Consider the following 10,603-nt stretch of genomic DNA (forward strand, 5'->3'; position numbering starts at 1 on the left):
ATTGGAGAAGGAATTGACAAACCACTTTAATATCTTTGTCAAGACCATATGGGGTCTCAAAGAGTCAGCAGAAACTGTGCTGACTTTAAAACTTTAAAAATATAGTCTCATTTGATCCTCACAACAATCTTGTGAGTCAGGCACTATTATTATTACTGAGGCAGCCATAGGGTAAGTGACTTCAGGCCCAGCATTCTATCCACTGCAGTAGTTAGTGTCTGTAACCAAGCTCGAGTAATCATTATGAGAAATGAATGAAAAGCTAAATAAAACTGTCCCTGCCACACAGGACATTAGATGAATTAGATGGATCAAATGAATCCAATAGCTAGAAGGGAAGATAACCAATTCTCAGAAAAGCAAGAAATCAAAGGCTAAATTCAGGATTTGTTTAGTCCTGTCTGACTCTTTGTGCTCCCATTTGGAATTTTCTTGGCAAAGATACTGAAGCAGTTTGCCATTGCCTTCTCCATCTCATTTTATAAATGAGGAATAGAGGCAAATAGAATAAATTGACTTGGCAGGGTCACAACCTATTAAATGTCTGAGACCAGATTTGAACTCAGAAAGATGAATCTTCCTGACTCTAGGCCCAGAGCTTTGTCCACAGCACTACCTAGGTGTCAGGACACTAGGTTCTCAATGTACCTCTGCTACTAACAGACTATGTGACTTTAGATAAGTGTCTTGGTCTCTAGCTGGACCTTTGTTTTCATTTTTTTTTAAATGAATCACTTCCAGTTCTATGATCTCAGGATTTGGGGAGAGGGGTTGAATAATGATCTAGATAATGAAAGTTGGACTAGACCAGAGATTCTTAGTCTTTTTTGTGTGTTTTGGACTCCTTTGGCTAACCAATGAAGCCAATGAATCCCTTTTCAGGAGAATGTTTTTGAAATGATTGAAAGAAATGTTAAATTTCTGTTAGAGATGAATGAAAATAAAGATATCTTTTTTTTCCTATATAAATTTGTAGACTGATGGATCTATCCATGGGAACTCATAGGGGATTAGTGTGGATATTCTTATGAACCTCTAGATAAGAACTTCTGGACATGTTGACCTCTAAGGGTATCCTTCAGCTCTAGATTTATGGGCTTAAAATTAAGGCAGAGAAGAAAGATGAATAACTATCAGTGGTTAAGTCTCAGGACAGGAAGTGAGTGAATAGAACAGAGTAGACATGAATTAACTGTCCAACTTTTCATTATTTACCAAAACATCTGAAGGTAGCTTATTTTTCAGAGAGAACTTCAGTGAGAGCTTTTCAATGATCCTGACACTCCCTCTCTGAGGTTTTCACCCATCCTCCCACAGCTGGACCTCCAAGGAGGCCTTAAAAACTTGCCTGACTCACAACCTCTCAGGGAAGCTGGCAGTTTCTTTCTAACGAACTCTTACAGGTTTGATTAGTGAAGCTTATATCCTTTTTTTCTGGGCAAGCTGAAGCTTTTAGCTTGCCTATTTCTTTAGAGACCAGTGGATTAGGAAGAATGTCCAGTCACTATGAGACAGTGGTCACTGAGGTGGACAAAGTTTTGACCATGGAGAAAAACTTCTGTCTGAATCTTATGTTAAAACCCCACATGATTAAATGTAAAATTTAAGTATAATAATACTGTTTGCTTCCTAAAAAAACCCAAAAAACAAAAAACAAAACCCACATGATCCTGGACAAATCATATATTCTCTCTTTGTCTTATTTTTCTCACCTGTAAAATAGGAATTAACACTAACATCTACCTTCCAGGGTTAATATGAGGATCAAATGGAATAATATATTTAAAGTGCTTTGCAAATTTTAAAGCCACATGTAAGTGCATATTATTATAGTACTTACTGTAACAATCTAATTCAACAACATTTATTACACTCTAACATGTACCTCCAGATAAATCTACAAGTTCTTTTTGACTTTATTTCTAAGGTTATTATACCTTAAGACCACTATGTAATGTAATAGATAGAATTTTAGGCCTGAAGTCAGGAAGACTAGAATTCAAATCTGGCCTCAGGCATTTATTAGCTGAGGGATCCTGGGTAAGTCACTTTATCCTATTTGCCTCAGTTTCCTCATCTATAAAATGAACCATTACAATATCTCTGGAAATGGGTCAAAGAGAGTCAAGGAATGAATAATTCACATAGCACTTTAAGGTTTGCAAAATAATTTTTTGATTCTTACAACTATCATAAAAAGTAGTTGCTCTTACTGTCTCCATTTTATGGATGACAAAGCTGAGGCAGACAAAGACTCAGTGACTTGCTCAGAATCACACAGTAAGTGTCAGATGCTAGATTTCAACAAAAGTCTTCCTGATTCTAGATTCAGTATTCTATCTGTTGCACTATCTAGCTGCCTCTGAGCTATGTTTTAAGGTACTCTAAGGATTTTAACAAATGGGAAAGCACTTCATGAACTAAACATGTGGTATAAATATGAAACTGTTTTTGTTCTTGTTATCCTGTCTCTAAGTGTGTCTGGAGGGAAGCAGAATAGACATTTCTAGCCTCTTCTTTCCCCACCATTCTCCAAAGGAGATTTTAATTCCTGACAGGAAAAGTAGGGAGTTGGGGCCAGAGGCTACAGCTCTATTCTCCCCAGAGAAGGATATTGAACTAGAATTATATCTGTTCACTTAAATATTATTACTCTAGCAGATGAGATTTTTAGGTTTGAGCTAAATTTTTGATCACTATTCATTAAATGGGTGAAAGAAGGATCCAACCATTATATTTAAAGTTCAACTCCCCACCAAACATAATTTTCACAATGAACACACATTAATAGTAAAGAAATACATTTCGTCAAGTTGATACCAAAATAAATATAAGAGAAAGTATCCATAGGAAAAGATATACTAGATAATACAGTGTGAAGGAGCTGTCCTATTTGGAGTAAGGTAATACAATTCAGCCAAAAGACAGAGTCCCAGATCTCATCCAAAGGGGAAATTCCCTGAAGTCTCTACTGCAGCAAATGTGAATTGAGAGATGATGGAGACTGCCAGCTCTTCTCATGCTAACTTCTTTCAGTCTTTTTTTGCTTTTGCAACCTGAAGTGAGATTGGTATCATCTATATTTTATCTCAAAACTGGAAACTAGAAGAGACCAAAGAGAAAACTTCTCTTCTATCCCACCCAGTCCCCTCATAAAGAATTGGGACATTGATCTCTATCATACCAATGGCTTTATCCTTCTCATCAATACCATCATATGACATCATTATTGTCATTGCTAATGATGCAAAAAACAAACACCCAATCCACTACTTCTTTCTTCAAGGATCTTATAACAGCTTATTTGGGATATAGTTGGAAGAGCACTGAACTTGAATGCCAAGGCATCTGTGTTTGGGCCAAGATGACAGGAAAAGATAATCATAAATGTTGGAGGGACACTAATACATTGTTGGTGGAGTTGTGAACTGATCCACCCATTCTGGAGAGCAATATGTAACTATGCCCCAAGTTATCTAACTGTGCATATCCTTTGACCCAGCAGTGCTACTACTGGGCTTATATCCCAAAGAAATACTAAAGAAGGAAAAGGGACCTGTATGTGCCAAAATGCTTGTGGCAGCCCTTTTTGTAGTGGCTAGAAACTGGAAACTGAGCAGATGTTGTTGTTCTGTAAGAAATGATCAACAGTATGATTTCGGAGAGGCCTGGAGAGACTTACATGAACTGATGCGAAGTGAAGTGAGTAGTAGCAAGAGAACATTGGACACAGCAACAACAAAATTATGTGATGATTTTTTCTGATGGATGTGACTATTGGTACTGAATGGTTTTTTTTTTCACCTTTTTACTGTTTGCTTGATTTTTGTTCTATTTCTCATTTTTTTCTGTTTTGATCTGATTTTTTTTGTGCAGCATGATAATTGTGGAAATGTGTCTAGAAGAACTGCACATATTTAACATATATTGGATAACTTGCTTTCTAGGACTGGAGATGGGGGAAAGAGGGAGAAAAAATTTGGAACACAAAGTTTTGTGAGGGTTAATATTGAAAAGTATCTTACATATAGTTTGAAAATAAAAAAAAACTATTATTAAAAAAAGGAAGTAATGACTTCTCCGTGGCTAGAGAACTCTAGGGAGAGATTGACTAGACCACTACTTGTGGGGATGTAAAAGAGGATTCTTGTTTAATTATGAGTTGGATTAAAAAACCTAGAATCCCTGTGGAATCTTAAATTGTGGTACTAAAGTTATCTCTGCTTTGTCATTAACAATTTTTGAGATCATTACCCTGTTCTGAACCTCAGTTTCCACTTTCATGTAATGAAATATGAGCCTCATTACTATCTCATCCCATGAGCCTAAGTGCTAAGAAACATGTGGTGCAGTTAATTTTTCTTACTTAATGAGCAGAAGAATGATCCCACTTTTCAACTTTTTTGGGAGCTTTTGCTTAGGAGATAGTGCCATATAATGGATAGGAGGTTAGTCTTACAGCTAGGCAGATCCAGATTGAAATTCTAGCCATATTGGATAGGTCTCTTGCATTTAGTAAATGCTTGTTGGCTATGGAATCCTGTATTAATCAATCAACTTCTTGGTGTCCCAAGCATTTCTTTAAAATTACAAGTTAAAATTCAGTTGCTAAACAGTATTTGGGGAGTGAGTTTTCATCCTAGGAGTTTCCCTACATTAATAAAATAAGAAGTCTAAAATTCTCCCCAAACAAACAAGCAAAAATATTCCTGGAACTTTAACTACATGGACCATCCCTTGACTATGAACACATTTGTATTACTCCTTATTGGAAGCAATTGACTTCTAGCATCAGAGCAATTTTAGTGTGAGGTTTTTGTTTTGTTTTGTTTTTATAAATTTTGGTTGGAGAAGGTACATGGGGATGCTCCCCCAAAGGAAAGTGGTGAGATCACAATACTGGGAAACCACAAAGTCAATGCTGGGGAGGCCACCAGTTTTAGGAAGTAGGGCAGGCAGTAAATTTGGGGATTACCATAAATGAGAATGTGGCCATGGTAAAAAAAGAAGCACACTATCAGTTAGCTATTTTATTTCTCTGTGGCAAAAGCAGTGCAAATGTTATCAACACTTTCTAAATTGGGGGGGGGATCTAGGCAAAGCCCTAAATGCTCCACCATAATTCCAGATTTGCCTGGAATTCAGATGATACCACATAATCAATCAGGTCAGGCATTTGCTCAAACATTTCCTCCAGGAAATCATCTTTCATCACCTCTGTTAAGCGTGACCCCCTTCAGAGGTGCTGAAAGGTCTAAATTGGAGCTGGAACTAAGCAAGAACTCCCTCCTCTATGGGAGTTCATTTCTAAACCTCTCACCAACTTCTATTTCTTCTTTTCTTCTCCTTGGTGTGTCCCCTAAGTGCTACCCCTATGAGAAAGAACTCAAAAATCTCCTCTCCATCCTGACTTGCAGTCCTACTCTGCCCTTTTCTCAATGGTAGTAAATGATTTCTAAGAGGCAGACTCCCTAAGGCATCCTAGAGCTGCTGCTCTCTATGTTGAATTATTTATCCACATTGTCTTCTTGAAACCTTGAATTTCAGTTTGCATTTCTTGTACTTAACACAGTGTTTAGCTCATAGTAAATGTTTAATAAATGCTTTTTCATTCACTTATCCGTTTAACAGACATCTCCAACTCAAATTTTTCTTTCTTCTTTTTTCCTTTATCCTTATTTTGTATTATACATGACTGGATATGAATTGTCCTTCTCTTTCTCCAATACAGTAGAAACACTTTGAATGCAGAGCCTGGAATTTTCAACCTTCTATCCCAGATTATGACAGTTAGGTGGTGAAGTAGATAGAGTGACAAGCCGGAAGTCAGAAGGATTCAGCTTCATGAGTTCAAATCTGATCCTAGACATATTAGACATAGACCCTAGGCAAGTCACTTAACCCTGTTGCCCTCAATTCCTCATTTGTATATAAAGAGCTAGAGAAAGAAATGGCAAACCATTCCTGTATCTTTGCCAAAGCAAACAAAAAAGCAAATTAACCCAGCAGTTAATGAAAAGTCAAGCATGCCTCAGTGACAACAAATCTCTAACATAGAGCTATGCACATAATAGATGGGCAATAAATATTTTTAATGCATAAATCCTTAGATACTTTGAACACTAGATAGAGCAAGGAACTTAAAAGTCTATAAGAATTTGATTTGAGCTCTGCATCCAAAACTTACTAGCTAGCTATATACGTGTTCCAGGACAAATCATTTAACCTACCTTGGTTTTCTTATCTGTAAATAGTGATAATAATATATCTTGCAGAATTATTTTAAGGACTAAGTGAGATTTTATATATATCTATATCTATATATGTGTATATCTATATCTATATATTTATATATAGATACATATAGATATATATAATTAACTTTTCAAACTTTAAAATTGTTACGTAAATGTGAGCAATTATGTGATATAGTGGAAAGGTTGCTGGATTTGGAATTAGAGGAACTGTGTTTGAAGCCCAATTCTTCTACTTACCACATATGTACCCTTGGGCAAATCACTTAATCTTGAGACTCAATATCTTCATTTCTAAATTGAAGGGGTTGGTCTATATGTCCTTCAAGGTCCTTTCCAATCTTCAATCTAATGAGCCTTTGATCCATTTGTGGTCAGCCACCACTAACCTCCAAGTTGAACATTAAAATATCAGAAATAATAAAGTAAAAAAAGAACTATGATCCAGTCAGCCCAAGTGTCACTGGATTAAAGGGTGGAGGGTGAGGATAGGGAGAAATTCAGATTCTGTATACTAAGATGAATTAGACCCCACAATGCCTAGACCCCAAAAGGATTTGAGGATGGATTTAAGCAAAAAGAGGAAGGAATAAAAGCCTAGGAAAATAAATTGTAGACACACCTCCCTTTCTCTAGCCTTCTCTAGCAAGGCCCTGGGGACCCTGAAGAAATAAATTAAAGTCTCTCTGCCAGCATCATAAAATCATAGAGCTGGATGAAGGCTGAGAAGTCATCTATTCCAATTCTCCAACCATTCATGAATCCCTTCTATAATATTTTTTGACAAATGGCGTTCAATGACTATTCTGTTAGAAAGCCTGAAGGTGGAGAGGAAGACTGCACATATCCAAGAGAAGCAGACTTTTTCTGGAACTCCATTATTTGCAAGTTCAGAAGTTTCCCAGACTGCTGAAATTTAACTAGATAAGGAGCACTGGAGCAGGATGCAATTTTGTTCCAGTATTAAGAACTATTATTTGAGGATGTCTGAGCCCTACCTGGAAGTCTCTCCCTTGCCATCCAGCTACACTTCCATGGATCCCATGAGTATTTCTGGGTTCTCATTAATAAAATATTCTCAAATATTACAGTGAATCTGAAATGTGAGGCTTTCACAACCAGATTTTATCCTTTATTGATTCCATTTGTACTCGTTTTGATTTTATGCAATTATTTGTATGTTTTAGAATGTTAGCTCCTTCAGAGGAGGGACCACACTTTGCTTTTTTTTCAATACTTAGCACAGGATGTGAAATAAGTTGTTGTTGTTTAGTCATTTCAATTATGTCCAATTCTTCGTGGGCCCTTTTTTGGGGTTTTCTTGGCAGAAATACTTGCTTTCAATTTCCTTCTCTAGCTCATCTTACAAATGAGGAAACTGAGGCAAAAACAAGGTTAAGCAACTTGCCCAGGATCATACAGATAGTAAGTAACTAAGGCAGGATTTGAACTCAGGTTTTCCTAATTTCAGGCCTGGCTCTTTATCCATTGTACCATCTAACTGCCCTTTGTGAAATACAGTAAATGCTTAATAAGTGTTTGTTGACTGGCTCACTGACTTACTAAGCCTCTTCAAGGAAATTGAGGAGAAGAGCAGAGATGCATTTCAGAGATTAGAGATGTACTTAATACATCATTTATTTCCATCAACAGCCTCTTGTGCTTCTAAAAAAATTTGAAATAAGATCTGAAAATCTCATTAATTTATCTTAAAACTATTTCATCCATATTGCCTCTCAGGTACCAAGTCTAAGTGTCTATCCTCATGATCTAAATAGCAGCAAATACCGAGGGAGGATTTCCTTTGAGCTGTCTTTAAAATGCTCTTTTTCCTGCTCTTTTTCACGTCTGTATTCATTGTATCAACCCCCTTCCAGATTTTATAGACTTCAATTCTATTTTTTCTCAGCTGTCATCTTTTCAGACTGTGAACAGATTAAAGACCTTACAACTCTAATTTCAAAGTTGAAATGCCTAAGATTTAGCAGCCGGGGTATCTCTAGCAGAAAATTTCTTGAACAAAGATGACCACGAACCATGAATGTGGTATAAGGTAAGAAGCGTGTGTGTGTGTGTGTGTGTGTGTGTGTGTGTGTGTGTGTGTGTGTGAGAGAGAGAGAGAGAGAGAGAGAGAGAGACAGAGAGACAGAGAGACAGAGAGACAGAGAGAGAGACAGAGAGAGACAGAGAGACAGAGACAGACAGAGATAGAGACAGAGACAGAGATAGAGACAGACAGAGAGAGACAGTGACAGAGAGAACGAGAAAGAGACAGAGACAGAGATAGAGCCAGAGAGCCAGAGAGCCAGAGAAGAAAGACAGAAACAGAGTCAGTGAGAGAGAGAGAGAGAGAGAGAGAGAGAGAGAGAGAGAGAGAGAGAGAGAGAGAGAGACAGAAACACATAGAGAGGCAGAGAGACAGATAGAGAAGCAGAGACAAAGATACAAAGAGACAGAGACAGAGAGAGACATACACACAGAGACAGAGAAAGAGAGACACAGAGATAGAGAGACAGAGAGAGAAGAGAAAGACAGAGACAGAGACACACAGAGAGAAATAGAGAGACAGAGACAGAGAAGAGAGAGGGAGTAACAGAAACAAAGAGAGATGGAGAGAAAGCCAAACAGAGAAAGAAAAAGATAGAGACACACACACACACACACACAAACACACACACACACAGATAGGGAGCAAGAAGGGAGAGAAATTAACAGAGACACACACACACACAAGACAGAGACACAGAGAAACAGAGACACAGAGACAGAGACCAAGAGAGACAGAAAGAAGAGAAAGGGAGAGAAAAAGAGAAAGAGAGAGAAGAGTCAGAGAGACACAGATAAGATAGGTAGATTGAGAGAGAGAGAGAGAGAGAGAGAGAGAGAGAGAGAGAGAGAGAGAGAGAGAGACAGAGAGAGAGAGAGAGACAGAGAGAGAGACAGAGAGAGAGACAGAGAGACAGAGACAGAAACAGAGACAGAGACAGAGACAGAGACAGAGAGAAAGAAAAGAGAAACAGAGACAGAAGATAGACACTGACAGAGATAGTGATAGAGACAGACAGAAGAGAGAGGGAAAGAGAGTCAGAGAAGAGATAGAAAGTCAAACATACACACAGAATCAGAGATAACAAAAGAGAAACAAAGACAGAAACAGGAATGGGGAGAGAAGGAGGGAGGGAGTTACAGAGACAGAGATAAACAGAGAGCATGAGGAGAGAAAGGAGGAGGAAGAGGAACAGAAGCAAGATGAATTTCAATTCAATTTTCAAATGACCTGTTTAAAATCACAAGCCAGAGAAATGCTAGAACAGAGTTAGAAAATGGTGTGTTTTTTTTAAACATTCTATTATTAATAAATCCCTATTAGACTTTCATCCCCTTTCAATCACTATTATAAGCATTTCAATAGCAACATTTTAAAATATTTAAAAGTTCAATTTTAGATTTCCCATTGGAAGCTAGGTTTGTCTTTCCTTTGTTTCTTCCTTATCATCTTCTTCCTTTCTCCTTTTTTTCTTTTTCCTCATAGAGAAGAAACATAGCACATTAGATCAAAAACTAGCCTCAGAGACAGGAAGACCTAGATTCAACCTATGCTAGCTGTGTGACCCTGGCCAAGTATACTTTAGCAGCTCTCTAATTGTAAATCACAGAGCAGCGCTGATCTACGTTGGTAAAGAAATGATTCCTTCCTGAGAGTTTTATATACTGATAAAGCCACAAATCTAGTTAGTAACAATAATAATAATAATAATAATAATAATAATAATAATAATAATAATAATAACAATAATAATAATAATAAATAAAAAATAATAATAAAGAACTTTTTATCACATATCACATCACATTTATCACAAAAGAACATTTATATCACACTTTAATGTTTACAAAGTTCTTACTTGTAATAAGTGAATGTTGATAATCCTTAAGTATTAGATGGAGAAAAGTTTCTAAATTAGGAGTTGGCTACCTCAATTTCAGGTGTTTTGGTTTCATTTTATAGTATTTTGTTATCTGAATTGTCTCTATGTATAACCACTGAGAAGCAAAAAGGTATAGTGGATAGAATCCTGGGCCATAATTCCTAGCTGTGCAGCCCTGGGTAAGTCACTTAACCCTGTTTGCCTCAGTTTTCTAATCTCTAAAATGAGTTGGAGAAAGAAATGTCAAACCTCTCCAGTATCTTTGCCAAGAAAATTATAAATGGAATCATGAAGAGTCAAACAATTGAACTGAAACCTGCATTTTTTTTCCCTTAAGTTCCTTATTGGAGTATAAAGTTGTTTTTTTTTGTTTTTGGTTTTTTTTTTTTAAGATTAAGACTCATTTTCCTATCTTCCACA

The sequence above is a fragment of the Sminthopsis crassicaudata genome, chromosome 1 (genome assembly GCF_048593235.1).
Source record: "Sminthopsis crassicaudata isolate SCR6 chromosome 1, ASM4859323v1, whole genome shotgun sequence".
Taxonomy (NCBI): Eukaryota; Metazoa; Chordata; class Mammalia; order Dasyuromorphia; family Dasyuridae; genus Sminthopsis; species Sminthopsis crassicaudata.